The sequence below is a fragment of the Siniperca chuatsi genome, linkage group LG23 (genome assembly GCF_020085105.1).
Source record: "Siniperca chuatsi isolate FFG_IHB_CAS linkage group LG23, ASM2008510v1, whole genome shotgun sequence".
In the NCBI taxonomy this organism is placed as follows: Eukaryota; Metazoa; Chordata; class Actinopteri; order Centrarchiformes; family Sinipercidae; genus Siniperca; species Siniperca chuatsi.
The window spans coordinates 21,873,640-21,890,566 of NC_058064.1; the positions used below are offsets into that span (position 1 = coordinate 21,873,640).

The 16,927-nt window shown below is 42.5% G+C and overlaps 1 protein-coding gene and 1 long non-coding RNA gene across 3 annotated transcripts in view; both read right to left on the reverse strand.

The window, feature by feature from the left end:
• large1 (LARGE xylosyl- and glucuronyltransferase 1) overlaps window positions 1–16,927 on the reverse strand; it is a 154,122-nt gene that overhangs the window by 91,608 nt on the left and 45,587 nt on the right. The gene's annotated exons all lie outside the window — the stretch shown is intronic.
• Window positions 6,062–6,671, reverse strand: LOC122871291. The gene is made up of 2 exons (XR_006376833.1): window positions 6,406–6,671; window positions 6,062–6,316 (listed from the first exon to the last, which is right to left on the reverse strand). It is a non-coding gene; the product is annotated as an uncharacterized LOC122871291 (long non-coding RNA).

Genomic DNA, 16,927 nt, shown 5'->3' on the forward strand with positions numbered 1-16,927 from the left:
ACTACTAAACCTGCTAGGAGAGGCCAAACTGTCCATCTACAGCAGCAGGAAGAACAGAGTAGAAGACAGGACAGGGCTGGAAGCACTTCCTGGTGAAAGCCAGAGTCTGGTTTGATTTTAGATTTTTTTAAAGGAATGAGTAACGTGGATGATTTTATCAAAACGTGGTGTTATAATTATGCAATATCGAAGGTGATGACTTCAGATTCAACACTATTTTTAGGTAGCTGTTGAAGTGTTTGTGGTCTGGACTGCACTGTGTACAGCTCGGTTTATTTTCATAGTAACATTGTTCAGACTTTATGTAACTAATTTATTTATGTAAATAAAGGTTTTTAAAAATCAAAACAAAATCTCTCTCTCTCCCAAAGTGCTTGCTCTTGGTGGGATTTGTTGGGTCTCTGTAAATAATATTATAAAGAGTACAGTCTAGACCTGCTCTATAGGAAAAATGCATTGAGATAATTTCTATTATGAATTGGCGCTATTTAAATAAAACTAAAGTCTGACTGTTACATGAATCTCATGATTAGAAATGATCAAATATTGCTCTCCTTGCTTTAAATAATATTAAAGTATAACAAAAATGCAGAAGCACTTTTCCAGGCATAACCTTAATGCAAGAATTTTTCGTATGGAAACTCTTTTAACTCTAATAATTCTAGCAATATAAGCAATTTGTTATCACACATTTGTTCCACATACCACAGTTCGCTGACTGAAAATGTCCCGCAACATTTTAGTGAGCAATTGGCTCTTGTAGCTTAGCCTTGGTTAGCCCCACAAAATCCATGCCATAATGCAGAGGTCAAACTTGCCTTTAATGTAATAAAATAGTCAGAAAATGTAATAAAAGCCTGTTAAATAAATAAGATATTAATGTTAGGAAGCGTTGTATTCTGTACTTGATATAAAGTGGTCAATACATAAGTGGAATCCGTTGCTTGTGAGGTCCCATTGCTCAGTTTTCTTCTGTTCACGTATTATGGCAGTAATCCATTTATGTCATCTTTCAGGATCTTTAGGAATCCGATAAAATGCTCTCCCTTTTACTTTTCCCTGATTGTTCTGGCATTTCGGCGCACAACAGCTATCCACCATGTTCACTCTGTATAAATACAGCAGGCGAAGAGACTAGCTGCTAACAGTCCTTTTCCCAGCAATAACCAATATGACACTCCAGCAGCCCGCTTTCCTGCCAATATGGCAGTGTTTTGATTTTGACTGTTGAATGCTGGGATTGCGTGATATCAACTACCGGAGCTCTATACATGGGTCCTTTCAACCATGGAGGGCCACTAAGCCCTCTCGTGTAGAACCAAAGCACCTTCTGGACTCCATTTTGTCCAAGCTGTAATTAATTTGCCGAGTGGATTTGCTGGGCCTAATCCCGCTGAACTGGACTCAATGACCATTTGTTTGTACTGCTCAGAGATTGCATATGGCATTTTCAGGGCAGCAGATGCACTTGGTCTTTTATGTGGCCAAGCCAATTAATTTGTCTTTTAGGTATTTGTCATGAAGCTCATCATCTACATGCAAACAAAAGCCTCAGGAAAACACATGAATCAAACTTTCCCAGTAGTGGAGGAAAAATAATATATTAGATGAGTACAATGCAATGTCATTTACATGAGAGAAAGCCACTAGCAGGTTGTTTGTTATTTTTACCAGGTTGACCAGGTTGATAATGCATGCTCAGCTTACATGTGTTGTAAATTTTAAATTCATAAACTGTATATAATTTGATGGTGGAAACTGTTAACTGTGAGCTTCAACTACTCCATGTGATGTTAAAAAGGATCTAAATCCTTCGATGGAATAATACTGACAGTAACCTGCATTTAAAGCTTTACTTAAACTCCTCAGTCTTTTGATAGGAATCATTTGATATTGGTCCTAAACAGCAGTTCACATCAACAGTTGTCTGGCATTTTATACACCTTGCCTAAAGAAAAGAATGTAAGTACAAAAAGTCATGTCATACTCACTCACCACTCTGCTGCAACAGAAATACTGTTCTTTTTCACTAATAAATTCCAATCGCTTTTACTTTGCTGTGTTTTAGATCACTGTTAAGCTGCAGTCAATAAAATTCAACACTTTCTTTATAGATGTTTTACATTAAAATCCTAACAGCGGCTCAATGGCATAAGCCCTTTAATTTGGTATGCTTTTAATTTGAAAAATATACAGGAAGTATTGAGTCTTATTAACAGTACCTTAACATCGATAAAAAACAAACAAACTGAAAGCTGAAGGAATACAAAAATACTACTACTACAATGTACTCCCAAATCCCCAAATTTCCTCCCAACTCACTGTTGATATTTTGAAAAAATTCCAACACATCCTCATACCTGAACAACAAAATAGGTCGATTGTCAATGACTACATACAAAAACTACATATACGACAGTTCCCCAAAACGACATATATGACCGTTGTGTACCGACTGTATATTAAGATGGACGACACATCTCCACTTCCTCCCACTGTACACAAATTAAGGCAAAATATCCCAGATACGGGAGCTGCTATTTGGAGCCAGAGTCTGCGCAATAGTGATCGGAGTTGGAGCTGCTGTATCGAGGTCAGCCGGCCTTAGCTGTCAATCATGATGTGAAACCCCCTTTTTATAGCATCAAATAACTAATTAAAACCAAACATTAGAAAAATGAACACTTGAACAAATATCAGTGTGATAATAACGACCTAAAATGACAGATTTTTTTAGTTTGGCTCATGTCCCATCCGCTAAGATGGAGGGGCGGGGTTTATGACCTATACGGCAGCCAGCCACCACGGGGCGATCGAGATGTTTTGGCTTCACTTTTGGTGAGCTGTCATGTCATCCATCTTTATATACAGTCTATAGGCTTGTTTGAGATGAGCCAGGTCTGCGCAGAATCAATCACCAGCGATCTTCGCATAATGCATGCCGGTTAGATTTGTGTCCGACTTGATCCCGACTTGCTTTGACATCATGCACATGTGGGTAACGATAACCTCACGAGATCGAGGCGGCCACAGTTTTTAGAGCCAGATGTGGCAGCTGCTCTCCACCGACTGCAAGACCCAGGGCATGATGGGAAACGCCTGGCTGTCGCCTGATCAAAGAGCTGATTGGCTTTTAGTTTTGACCACAAAAACCACGTTGTAGAAAATCCTAATTTTCTGTGTAATTGTAATATTGAAAGCTAAATTGTAGGCTATTAATATCATGTTGTGCGATGAAGGTTTCATTTGTTAAAAAACGTATCTTATGTGGTTGATAATAATAATAAAGGTTATTTACATAGCACTTATCAAAACAAGCAATTACAAAGTGCTTTACAAGGCAGACATAAAAAGAACAAAGGATAGAATACACATTGTATAGAATACACAGAGGGGAAACTCTTTTGTTACAGCTGCTCTCTCTCACTATCACGTCAATGCACACAGGAATAGAAGTACTAAGAAAATCAAAATATAATATACTATAATACAGGTAAGATAAATTAAGTACAAAGTGGATATAAGTATAAAAGCTAAAATAAGTGTACCAAAGTGGATTTAGAGGTTGATAGATTGATAAGTGGACTTTGAGTGCGCATGTGCCAGCCCGCATGCTGCCCGTTGCCATAGCTCCGTCTCGTCGTCTTACTTTTTCCAACTTTTAACTTTCCTTTGTCTTCCAAACTTGAGTAACTTGTGTGTAAGTATAGTTTAAACTACGCTCTTTACGAAAATGAGGGTAGAAAGTGTTTTGGTACTTTTTTCGCCGTGGAACTTCTTCTTCTGCTACTTGGTCAGGGCACCGCTGCAGATCGCGCTGAAGCTGAGCGGCATGGCGCCCAGGACAACCGATGTCCCCACTGAGATCTAAAGGAGGACACACCGAGGATGCAGAGGTGGAACGAAGCGGTGAGGGAAGAGAGAGCGGGGTGCAGACAAAAGAGACTTAAGAATAAGAGATTTAAGCCGTGTCTGCCTTCTCTCGTAATGGGCAACGTGCGATCGGCATTAGCCCGGAGTCAGACGGAGTTCCGTGAGTGTAGTTTGATGTGCTTCTCTGAGACATGGCTACACTAGGATATCCCAGACCATAACGTTTCCATCGACGGCTTTCAGACTGTTCGGGCCGACAGGGATCACACCGGGAGCAGTAAGCGGAAAGGCGGTGGGCTTGCTGTTCTAGTTGACAACAGATGGTGTAACCCTGGTCAAGTTACCATCAAGCAGAGTATCTGTAGCCCGAACATTGAACTGTTAGCTGTGGGACTCCGGCCATATTATCTGCCACGTGAATTTTCACATGCCATTGTTGTGGCTGTTTACATCCCTCCCTCTGCTAACTCGGCATCGCCGTGCAACGGCATTCACACCGCCATAGCACAGCTCCAGACTCAACACCTGAGTGCACTCATAGTAATCTCGGGTGACTTCAACCATGTCGACTTGAAGGTGAAAATAAGGGAAGCCATGGAAAAGTACAGGAGGAAGCTGGAGCAGAAACTCCAGCAGAACAACATGAGAGAGGTCTGGAGCGGCATGAAGACCATCATTGGCTTCAGACCGACTGGCAGCAGAGGAGTTGAAGGCAGCTTGGACAGGGCCAAAGAACTTAATCTGTTCTTTAACAGATTTGACACACCGGCTCCTGCTCATCCCCCCTTTAACTCAGCTGCTGCCGGCCCTCAAGCTCCTCTGAGTACGCTGCTCCCCCCTACCCATCAGGCTAACAGCCCTCTTCACACTATGGACTCCCCACCTCCCCCACCTGTAACTTCTGCTGTGTGCCTGACTACTGAGCAGGTCAAAGGACAGCTGATGAAACTCCACTCAAACAAGGCTGCAGGCCCTGATGGAGTTAGCCCCGGGGTGCTAAAAGCCTGTGCCCCCCAGCTAAGTGGAGTCCTTCAACATGTCTTCAATCTGAGCCTGAGTCTTCAAAGGGTCCCTTTTCTGTGGAATACATCTTGTCTCGTTCCTGTGCCGAAGATGCCCAGTGGCTCCAGACCGGTGGCACTGACCTCCCACATAATGAAGACCCCGGAGAGACTAGTGCTGGAAGACCTGCCGGTGGTCAGACCCCTCCTGCCGGCAAGCACAGTGAGGATCATGTTTTTTGACTTCTCCAGTGCTTTCAACACCATCTGGCCTGCCCTGCTGGGTGAGAAGCTGGCAGCAATGCAGGTGGATGCCCCCCTTGTGTCCTGGATTGTTGACTACCTGACTGGCAGACCACAGCACGTGCGCCTGCAGCACTGTGTGTCGGACAGCGTGGTCAGCAACACTGGGGCCCCTCAGGGGACTGTCCTCTCTCCCTTCCTCTTCACCATCTACACCACGGACTTCAGCTACCACACAGAGTCCTGCCACCTTCAGAAGTTTTCTGATGACTCTGCTGTGGTGGGATGTATTAGCGGTGGTGAGGAGTCAGGAGTACAGGGCTGTGGTGGGTAACTTTGTCTCATGGTGTGAGCAGAACCATCTGCAGCTCAATGCGACAAAGTCTAAGGAGCTGGTTGTGGATCTACGGAGGGCCAAGGCACCAGTGACCCCGGTTTCCATCCAGGGGGTCAGTGTGGACATTGTGGAGGATTTCAAGTACCTGGGAGTAAAATTGGATAATAAACTGGACTGGACCAAGAACACTCTAGCTGTTTACAGGAAGGGTCAGAGCCGCCTCTATTTTCTGAGGAGGCTGAGGTCCTTCAACATCTGCCGGACAATGCCAAAGATGTTTTATGAGTCTGTGGTGGCCAGTGCTATCCTGTATGCTGTTGCATGCTGGGGCAGCAGGTTGAAGGTAGTGGACGCCAACAGACTCAACAAACTGATCCGTAAGGCCAGTGACATTGTGGGGGTGGAGCTGGACTCTCTGTCGGTGGTGTCAGAGAGGAGGATGCTGGCCGAACTACACGGCATCTTGGACAGTGTCTCCCACCCACTCCATGACGTGCTCGTCAAGCAAAGGAGCACCTTCAGCGGAAGACTCATCCCACCAAAAAGCACAACAGTGTTATGTGGAACGAACTTGGCACCCAAAAGCAGGACACACGGACAGAGCTGATCAAGGTCTGAACAGTTTTATTGTGTGGAAAGATCAGGAGATCGCGGCGTGTCTGGCGAAGTGCGTTGTAGCACGGAGAGTTCGACCGGACTGGACGGAGGCTGGAGAGTGGTGCGTTGAGCGGAGACCAGGGAAGCGGGTTCTGGACTGGCTGGCGTGGTTGAAGGCTGGGCTGATCGGGTGAAGACACGCTGAGACTGAGACTAGAGTCCGATGGCCGTGGCACAGGGAAGTGATCACCGGCAGCACAGAGGTCTACAACGCAGACAGACAATGTAACCATAAGGTAAGTACAGACAAACTTCAAAAGGTATCTTACTTGAGCCGTTACGTATAGCGCGTACTGGGTACGAAGACGATCTGGCGCTGGAAGTGTGGATGAGCCCGGTAGATAACTGTGGTGGTTGATGATGATGATGATGATCAGGTGTGCCGGTAATCAATAGCAGCCGGGAGATCTGGAAACCAGCCCAGAACCCAGACACACACACACACACACACACAAACAAGACGGACAGGGGACCGCCAGGAAACACAGGGGAAGGCAGATACAGAAGAGGACAAAAGGATCAGGGGGCATAGTGGCTAACTATGACAAACAGAGCGCAACAGGAAGTCATTCCTGCCTGTGGCCATCAAACTCTTTAACTCCTCCCTCTAAGGGTTAGTCTGTATGACCCTAGGTCACTAAACTGGACATTGATCATTACATCTCTGCCATACCTGAATAATTGTGCAATATTCTGTGTACTACTCTTCCGTGCAATATTTAGTCTTCCTATGTTAGTTTTTCCTATTTATGGATATTGATATTATATACCTCCATTACTGCTGTGCAATATCTTAATAATCTCAATAAGCTACACTTAACTCGACAGTACGTGCACCACTACTTATTACTTACATTATTACATTGTATTATTATACTGTATTATCATCATCAACCGGTAAACCCACTTGGTACCTCACACTTATTTTATCTTATACTTGTACCCACCTGGTACTTAATTTATTTTCTGACCTGTTTTATAGTGTATTGTATTATATTTTTTGCTAGTACTTTCTCCTGTGTGCACTGAGGTAAGGGCGAGCTGCTGTGACAAAGAGTTTCCCTTTGGGGATCAATAAAGTATTTCTGATTCTGATGTACGGTATAATAATCCAATGTAATAATATAACTAATAAGTAGTAGTGCAATAATGAGTACTGTCGGTGGGTGGGAGACACTGATATAAATATCAATAAATTAAACTGAAAACAGAGTATATTGCACAGCAATATTAAACACAGAGTATTGCACAATTATTTCAAGTACTGCAGGGATGTTAATGGTCCAATGTCCAGTTTATCGACTTAAGGTCATATAGACTGACACTTAGAGGGAGGAGTTAAATGGCCACAAGGCAGGAATGACTTCCTGTGGCACTCTGTGGTGAATTTTGGGGGGATGAGTCTTTCAGTGAAGGTACTTCTTTGTTTGACGTCATTCATTTCAATTCAATTCAATTCAAATTTATTTATATAGCACCAATTCATAACAGAAGTAATATCATTGCACTTTTCCTATAGAGCAGGTCTAGACTGTACTCTTTATAATATTATTTACAGAGACCCAACAAATCCCACTATGAGCAAGCATTTGGAGAGAGTGGCAAGAAAAACTTTCCTCTTCATGGAGTGCCTGGGAGACACTGTCCAAGATGGCATGTAGTTTGGCCAGCATCCTCCTCTCTGACACCACCGACAGAGAGTCCAGCTCCACCCCCACAATGTCACTGGCCTTATGGATCAATTTGTTGAGCGTGTTAGCGTCCACTATCCTCAACCTGCTGCCCCAGCATGCAACAGCATACAGGGTAGCACTGGCCACCACAGACTCATAAAACATCCTCAGCATTGTCCGGCAGATGTTGAAGGACCTCAGCCTCCTCAGAAAATAGAGGCGGCTCTGGCCCTTCCTGTAAAGAGCTTGAGTGTTCTTGGCCCAGTCCAGTTTATTGTCAATGTGTACACCCACGTACTTGTACTCCTCTACAATGCCCACACTGACCCCCTGGATGGAAACAGGGGTCACTGGTGCCTTGGCCCTTCGTATGTCTACACCCAGCTCCTTAGACTTTGTCGTATTGAGCTGCAGATGGCTCTGCTCACACCATGAGACAAAGTTACCCACCACAGCCCTGTACTCAGTCTCATCCCACCGCTGATACATCCCACCACAGCAGAGTCATCAGAAAACTTCTGAAGGTGGCAGGATTCTGTGTGGTAGCTGAAGTCTGTGGTGTAGATGATGAAGAGGAAGGGAGAGAGGACAGTCCCCTGAGGGACCCCAGTGTTGCTGACCACGCTGTCCGTCGCTGCCAGCTTCTCACCCAGCAGGCGGCGTCTTCGGCACAGGAACGAGGCAAGATGTCTTCCACAGAACATGGACCCTTTGAAGACTCAGGCTCAGGTTGAAGACATGTTGAAGGACTCCACATCGCTGGGGGGCACAGGCTTTTAGCACCCCGGGGCAAATGCCATTGGGGCCTGCAGCCTTGTTTGAGTGGAGTTTCATCAGCTGTCCTTTGATCTGGTCAGCAGTCAGGCACACACGACTGCTGACCAGGCAGTTACAGGCTGGACTCTCCCAGGAAGATGGAGAAGGGGGGAGCAGTGGACTCATGTTGTTCTGCTGGAGTTTCCATTCCAGCTTCCTCCTGTACTTCTCCTTGGCCTCGCTGATCTTCACCTTCAGGTCAGCCTGGATTGCGCTCACCTCCTCCCTAATACCATGAGTAAAGGCCCTTCTCTTGGCATTCAGGATGTCTTTGATGTCCTTTATTACCCACGGTTACCCTAGTGCACTCGGGTGTTGAGTCTGGAGTTGTGCTATGGCAGTGTGAATGGCGTTGCATGCCGATGCCGGGCTAGCAGAGGGGGGGATGTAAACAGCCACAACAATGGCATGTGATAATTCACATGGCAGATAATATGGCCAGAGTCCCACAGCTAACAGTTCAATGTCTGGGCTACAGATACTCTGATGCCAACGTGACCAGGGTCACACCATCTGTTGTTGACCAGAACAGCAAGCCATCAAGCACATCAAACTACACTTACAGAACGCCATCTGACTCCGGGCTAACGCCATTAGCTTGCTCATTTTATTTGCCAGTGATCTCACATCGCCCATGACGAGAGAAGGCAGACATGGCTCTTGTTCTTAAGTCTCTTTTGTCTTCCCTCGCCGCTTCGTTCCATCTCTGCATCCTCAGTGTGTCCTCCTCCAGATCTCAGTGGGGATATCAGTTGTCCTGGGCAGCGTGATCAGCTGTTCCTTGGTGTAAACAATGTGGCTGTTCTGCAGCGGTGCCCTGACCGAGTAGCAGGAGAAGAAGTTTCACGGCGAAAAAAAATACCAAAACACTTTCTACTCTCATTTTCGTTAAGAGTGTAAAAGAGTTTAAATTATACTTACACACAAGTTACTCACATTTTGAATAAAAAGGAAAGCTAAAAGTTGGAAAAAGTAAGACGATGAGACGGAGCAACGGCAACAGTCAGCATGCACATTGGCGTATGCGCACTTTTGATTACAACTTGATGACAATATTTGTCAGCCAGAGAAGTGGAACATGTTTAGTCCAAGAATTCCACAGGTTATTGTGAAGGGACAGAAAACATCTTAAAAGAATAACACAAATGTTTGGAACTGAGTCTAATTATGTTTATCACTGAAGGAAACTTATGTCTTGTAGTCATAATTGTTGCTTTTCCTCCCTGTGTGTAGCCTATGTATGTAGCTGTGAGAATGTTTGAACTGTTTCAATAGTTCAATTTCTTAAATTTAAAAACTGTCCGACTTGACTGCAGCTATTTGTAACCGCACCCTGCTGCAGCCGTCTGATCTCGTCCACTTTCCCGGAGAGGCGCAGTTCATCTTCAACAAGCCTTAAGGGCCCCACATACAATCAACAGTAAACTGCTCTGCGCTGGCTGTGTCATTGTTTTCCTATGGGGAGAGCGGTGGCGCCCAACTAGATGAAGCGCAACCCTTGGCGGTGTGCACCGCTTGAAATTGCCACTGAGCGCTGCGCTCAAAGTTCAAATTATTTCAGCTTTGACCTCAGTTGCAGCTGACCTATCAAAGTGCAACCAATGAGATAACAGCTGTATGCAACGTAGCCGGAAGCGACACATGCAAGCAGGGGAGGTAGAGAGTGATGGAAGAAAAACTCATACTTTGTGTTTCACAGTTCCCTGAACTCTATAACAAACTTTTAAATACATACCATGATCTCGACAGGAAAAGCAATGCATGGCAAAATGTCAGCAGTCAGATGGGGCTACCACGTTTGTAAATAGGCATATAGTTTACGAACTTAATCCAATGCTAAAGTTAGCTTAGCGCACTTTTTGATGGCATCTACTTGCACTGCATTTATTGAAGGTACAGTAAGAGAGTGCCAAGTAATATCATACAACCCTGCCAATAATATTATCAAAATAAAACAAAATATATATTACTATAATTTCTTCATTATCTGTTAAAAAATGTCAGACTGCAAATGCTGAAAAAGAAAAGGAAAATTATCAGCCCCAAAAAAGGAACCTTTAGGAAAGGAATGCTTTAGGGGTTCAGTATGCTTAAAAACAAACTAGTTTAAAAAACATGTTGTTCAACCACATCTACAGGCAAAAGTGTGTATAGCTGAATGGCCACACTCAAAGGGGGGTAAAGGCCTGCCTTCACAGCCTCCTCCTGGCAGCATCACACTGCCTCCCTGATCTCTTTCAAAGATTTCTGTATTTTGCGTTTCTTTGTAGTCTTGACACTATGAATTGTACAAATGGGGATAACGGAGCACACTTTCCGACACTCTCCTCAAAGGCGTTCATGGTGCTACACTGTGGTGTACACATGAAACAGAAGTAGTGGTATGAAAAATGAAAAAAGACAGCTTGAGAACTTTCACACCTTAAACTCAAACTGTTGGTTTTGTCAGTTACAAAAATTGTCGGATGTAGAAAGATGTGTGGGATGAGTTTGAGATGCTATTTGCTTTAGTCTTAATTTAAATGAAAAGTGAAACAGTAGGACCTATTGCAACCAAAAAGTAGATTATGCATTACATCGGTCTGGCAATACAAATGTTTTATGGAAAACTGGATTTATTTTCATAGTTTTAGCCATCATTTCGATCCGTAATAATAACATAGTACTGATTATGGGAAAACAGTGACAACACTATAACAAAGTCCAGTGGGGCAGTCAGATGTCAGAGAGGTTGGAAAGATTATCTAAACCACTTTATTTAGAGGTCAAACTGAAAATGAGCACACACAAAATGTTGTTATTAATCCCTTATTGCACAGGAAAACTACCTACTCACAACTACTATGGTAGATCAAAGTTGAACCTAGCTCTGTGGTCAGTGTAGTGGCCGAAACAGACTGTGGAAATATTGGATTTAAATGTTGGTTGGACAAAAAATTTATCCTTCTAGGCAGGTAGGCTACATCTGTGAGATCACAAAAATACCTTTGAAGATGCAATCTGCTGCTGGAGAACAGGTAAATAATGTTTGGATCTCCCCCCAAGGTTTCTGTAGAGAACACTGTGAAAATCATGAAATGACGTTCAGAGTGCTGAGGTCACAAATAGGGCTAAGTTGAAGCAGGAAGTGGGTTTTTAGACAGTTTTAGTAACAATTTTAACATTCACCTTTATTTTCTCTTTCAAAGTTTGACACATCTGGAGGTTTGTTTTCAAATTCTGATTGTGTGACTCATCGTGTCTCTTGACCAGTCGGACTAAATAACTAAATTATTAACAATAATAATAAATAAAATTCATAAATATATAGTCAAATACATAGTCAAAGCATGTGTTTATCGACAAAACTCAAGTACCTTGCTGTACTAACCTATCTGTCTAATCTTGATATTGACAGTGATGATATGGGAATTGTTGGGTCTCTGTAAATAGTATTATAAAGAGTACGGTCTAGACCTGCTCTATAGGAAAAGTGCAATGAGATAACTTCTGTTATGAATTGGCGCTATATAAATAAAATTGAGTTGAATTGAATAGAATGATGTGGATGATATTACGTAGGGACTTACTACAGCATAATAATAAAAACTGATGAACTGTCTGGGTCAGTGACCTTGAATGTTGTTGGATGGTATGACAGCTGCTAATAGGTTTGAATACTCCCCCAACATTATTAATTTACGCTATATTACATCATGACACAATGTATCATCAGTCAGTTTTTACTTTACTGTACTGCTGCTGCATATGTGTGAACGCTAGGGCTGTATTCTTTGATTTTAAGTTTGTTTAGTTAAAAAAGTAGTAGTAACCTCTAAACACTGAATGTGCTAGTGTTTCTGTTGACATGAGTATTCACTGCAGTAGCACTGGAATATACTGTATATTTTTTTCATTTTTGCATGTCTCTACAGTTCACTGTATTTCAGGTTCAATCATGTGTCATCTGCATACAGGTGGAATCAACAATTATTAACATACAACCCTCGGTTATTAGTGTGGACTGTGAAAATGAAAGGATCTAAGACTCAACCCCTAGGAAAGCTCTTGTTAATAAAATAATTCAGAGTGGGCCTGTGGTTTCGAAGGCCTTTGACAGATGGTAATAATGTTATTCAAAATCAGAGAGAACATTGAAATGGTGCTATGTCCAGGTCTGAATCCAGACTATGTGTACTTAATGTGTTAGGGGCATGTATATTCCAAAAGTCCACAACATGGTCGGAAAACTGGGCGGCTCCACTCTGCATCTGCAGCTACTCACTGCTGTGGTGTGTGGTTAAGTGTCGGGCAGTCGCCCTGAAGGGACATCCGTGTATGTCTTTATTTTGCATTGCAGATAACAAACAAATAAAATCTAATTGTAATTATTCAGAGTAGACCTGGACTATTATTATATGAATAGAAGCAAATATAACTAAATATCAGCATGCAGATAATAATAACTAATATTCAACTGCAAAACTTCCCTTGGTCGTGAAATCTAACGATTATGTAAAATGATCGCAGTCAGCTCAAATAATTGCAACAGGCCTAGTTCTGAACTCTCTCCTGCTGTGATCTGGGGCAACATTGGGGTCTAAATTTGCATTACAATTTACTGGCAGCTTTTCCACAGTGACATACAGTTTCCAGAAACACAAACATCCCAGTTATTGGGGAAAAAGGCAATATTTTGTTTTGCTTTAGGCATCAACTCCCTGCATATTCATGAGACAAATGTGAATAAATTATGAGTTTGAGCTTTCAGTCAATTGGGCTGGTTACCTCCTTAGTAATCATATTTAGTCTAGACTGCTTTTTGTCACTTGAAATCCCCTGTGTGGATTATATACATCCTAGCTGAAATGTATCTTCTCCATCTCATTCTCTCATTTTTCTAGAAACAAAAGCTAATATATTTTGTTCTTGAGAAATCATACAGTGCAGTCAAAAGTGTTTCATTCTACTCCATTACAATGAATTTAAAATTAGGTTAGGGTTAGATTTGTGTATTTTACTTCTGACTGCAACTAAAACATTTATCAATACTGTAATAATATTGCAGCCCTGTGGCTAATTTTACAGTAAAGTTCTGTAACTACAATAAAACATCTTTCATTTCTTGTTACATGCTCAGATTATATCCTTTGGGCTACAGGTTGAATAAACAACAGCATTATTACATAAACTCGTAAGAGCCATTGTGTTTTCAAAATTGCTATAAGTAAGATATGTAAAATTCTTAAAGCCTTACTTCTAAATGTATCAGCCATATAAAGAAATACAGTTCTGTGTTCTCACATTGTGGTATTTTTGTTGGTTTAATGTGTCATTCTTAATGCCAGGGAAAATAATGCCTCTTGTATTACATTTTTAGTGTCGAGAATTTAATTACATGTTGGCTTACTATGTGTACACCAAATCAAATGTTTTTCCTGCTCTGCTTACCTCACACTCAGAACTGTTGTTTAACACCTTTCTAGTCTTCCGAACACTCAAAGCACTTTACACTACATGTCACATTCACCCCATTCACACTACCTTGCAATGTGTCAACTGCTCATCAAAAAGAAACTAATCATTCACACACACTCTCACACTGATGGCACAGCCTTCTAATCTAACAGTAACTAATGTAACTAATCATTTTTCAGTACTCAGTACCGAAGCATATTGAATTTCGATACCCAACCCGAAACACCAACCGATGCTAAATTTCAACATTACAAAAACAAAGAACTTGTAAAAAGCAAAAGGATTGAACTGAAAGGAACAAATTTGTTTATATGCTTCAAGGACTAATTTATATAAATAACTGAAAGTCTTCTTTTCACCTCCTGCACCAACAATTAAATATTCTGTAATCAAATGGACTATAATTAGACAGAAGATAATAAGTGTATAAGCAATTTAATATATGTGAATTAAATTCTAAAAATTGTCATTTAATATATTAATAGAAATAGAAATTAATTCCAGGTTTATGTTGAAGTCTTTGCCAACACCAGAGACCCCACCACCATCTCAGAGCAAGACATTGACACCAACAGCTGCCAAATCACCTACACACACACACATTACAGGTGTATGTAGACACTTGGCTTGTTGACATCGGTTATGAAGGTTACCTGTGGAGCAGCAAAGCCACCGCGGGTGGTCTCATCCTTCAAGCTTGGGTCCTCTACCAGAGGCCTGGGAGCTTGAGGATTCTGCGCACTATCTTTGCTGTTCCCAGTACTGCACTCTTCTGGACCGAGATGTCTGGTGTTCTTCCAGGGATCTGCTGTAGCCACCCTTCACGCTACTGCCTACCTCATGCAATGATGAGTGACAATGAAAGACATGACAGCTCTACAGCTCTGACATTGGGATGTCATTCGGGCTTGAGAAGTGTAGTCGAATGGTGATAAAGAGAGGGAAGGTAGTCCTCCCAGAAGGAACAATAGCAGACATTGAGGATGGTTACAAGTACCTTGGAATACCACAGGTAAATGGCAATCTCGAAGAGGTAACAAGGAAAACAGCAACTGCCAAATACCTCGAGTAACGAGTAAGGCAAGTCCTAAGAAGTCAGTTCAATGGCAAGAACAAGTCCCAGGCAATAAACAGCTATGCCCTGCCAGTGATCAGATACCCTGCATAAGATGGCCAAAGGAAGAGATACAGGCCACAGACGTTAAGACACGAAAGCTCCTCACCATCCCAAATCCAGCACCCTGAGACTGTACGCTAGCCGTGAGGAAGGCGGCCGTGGACTAGTGAGTGTGAGAGCCACTATCCAGGAAACATCCCGGGTCCATAAGTAAATCAAAGATAAGGCCCCAACAGATGACGTGCTCAGTGAATGTCTCAGGCAATGGGGAACAGAGGAAGAGGTGCTGGAGGAGGGACCATCATGGGAGGACAAACCCCTACATGGGATGTACCACCGGAACATAACTGAAGTGGCTGATATCAAGAAGTCCTACCAATGGCTAGAGCGGGCCGGACTGAGGGACAGCACAGAGGCACTCATCATGGCTGCACAGGAGCAGGCCCTGAGCACCAGAGCAATAGAGGCCCAGATCTACCACACCAGACAAGACCCAAGGTGTAGGCTGTGCAAAGAGTCCCCTGAGACAATCCAGCACATAACTGCAGGGTGTAAGATGCTGGCAAGGAAAGCATACATGGAGTGCCATAACCAAGTGGATGGCATAGTGTCTTATAGTCTCCAAAAGTAGAATGGGAGCCAGAGCCTTCAGTTATCAAGCTCCTCTCCTGTGGAATCAGGTCCCAGTTGGGGTTCAGGAGGCAGACACCATCTCCACATTTAAGAGTAGGCTTAAGACTTGAGTTGTTATTGGCTTTGTTACTATTATTGTCATTATTATTCATATGACTATCATTCCTATTATTATTACTTTATTGATATTAAAATTACTACTACATTACATTATTGCTATTTTAAAATTCTATGTTGAATTTGCATTGGGCTTCCCTCTCCCCCACCCCCTTTCTGTCTCTCTCTCTCTCTCTCTCTCTCAAAACCTAACACAGCAGCGGCAGATGGCCGCCCACCATTGAGTCTGGTTCTGCCCAAGGTTTCTGCCTGTTAAAAGGAAGTTTTTTCTTGCCACTGTTGCCAAGTGCTTGCTCATGATGGGATTTGTTGGGTCTCTGTAAATAATATTATAAAGAGTGGTCTAGACCTGCTCTATAGGAAAAGTGTAATGAGATCATTTCTGTTATGAATTGGCACTATATAAATAAAAAATTATAAATAAAATTGAATTGAATTGAACTGAATTTTCCCCACAGGGCCTTTAAGTGAAGACTGTTGTGTAAATAAGCCAAGTAAGTGGCTCCAGGAACAACACAAACCTCTTAGACATAATTTGTTTGATTGTTTCAGGATGTTGTTTTCTGTAGTCCAGATAGCCGTGTGTGGTCTGTATAAAGGCCTAAGTCATGCTGAGGACACAGGGACATTAATTTCCACTTTGGAGCTACCAGAGGGAATGTTCTCCATAAATGGAATCCCTGGAGTGGGCATCTCTTTTCTTATGAATATGAAAGACCGTTACGACATTTACGCACACAAGGTTCAACTACGCCTTGAAGGGAACTTAAATTAATTTGTCAGGAAGGTCAGAGTAATGAAGTAATAAACAGGTGATTTGATTAATGGGGAAGAGACAATATTTGCATACTGAGCTTTGGGAAAAGTTAACGAGTTGCTTAATTTAATTGAAAATTTTAAAATAAAATGTGCATTTTTCAGACCACATTACTGCCAATTTGAATGAAATATGGGGATTTACTAATCTGGTTTTCTGGGGCCAACTGTGATTTGTTTTTTAAGA